Here is a 652-nt window from a genome sequence, read left to right as displayed (position 1 = left end):
AGAAACTGCCCCTCCTGCAGGCTGGGCCCCTCCCTTCCTGCCTGGGTCCCGCCCGTCTCCAGCCAGGCTTTTGAGCAGTTTCGGGTCTGCCCCTGGGACAAGGGGCCCAGGGCTGGGGGGGCTTTGCTCTATACAGGCAACGGCTCCCATGCAGGCACTTGGGGGCGGGGGGGCGGTCTCTTGAGGGGTCTGGGGCCCAGGAGCCTCTGCACTATCTTCTCAGGAGCAGACACCTTTCTAGGGTTTCTCTGAGGCGGGAGAGAGGTTTCCCTTGGGAATGGGGTGGCGTTTCAGCAGAGAAGGGGTGATCTGGCCGCTGGGGGTCTTAGGGCTGCACCCTGTCTGCTGGGGGTGGTGCTTGGTGAGGGCCTGTCCTGGAAGGAGGAGGTGGGGACCAGGCCCTGGGGGGATTAGGAGGGTGTCTTCAGCGCACCTCACAAGAAGGAAACTCAGGGGTGAGAACTAGGAGAGGGAAATCTGGGCACACTGGGAGTTTGTACTAGAATGGAAGTGCGTGTCTAGAGTCTTAGGGACCCTGACATGCATTTATGGGGTCAGAGACACTCCTCAGGAGTAGCTATTTCTGGGGGTGTCAAGAATCTGGGGGCTTCTTCCATGGAGACTGTTTTTTTGGGGGGTAGCCGGTTTCTGA

At 60.1% G+C, this 652-nt stretch overlaps 1 protein-coding gene across 1 annotated transcript in view; it reads right to left on the bottom strand.

Annotated features, from left to right (window-relative positions):
* Positions 1 to 652, bottom strand: part of RRAS (related RAS viral (r-ras) oncogene homolog) — a gene marked incomplete at its 5' end in the record, with an annotated part of 3,620 nt that overhangs the window by 2,161 nt on the left and 807 nt on the right. The gene's annotated exons all lie outside the window — the stretch shown is intronic.

This window comes from Myotis davidii, unplaced genomic scaffold (assembly GCF_000327345.1).
Source record: "Myotis davidii unplaced genomic scaffold, ASM32734v1 scaffold2100, whole genome shotgun sequence".
NCBI classification, from domain to species: Eukaryota; Metazoa; Chordata; class Mammalia; order Chiroptera; family Vespertilionidae; genus Myotis; species Myotis davidii.
Note: the sequence above shows the minus strand (reverse complement) of the source record. Positions and strands in the feature narration are given on the sequence as shown.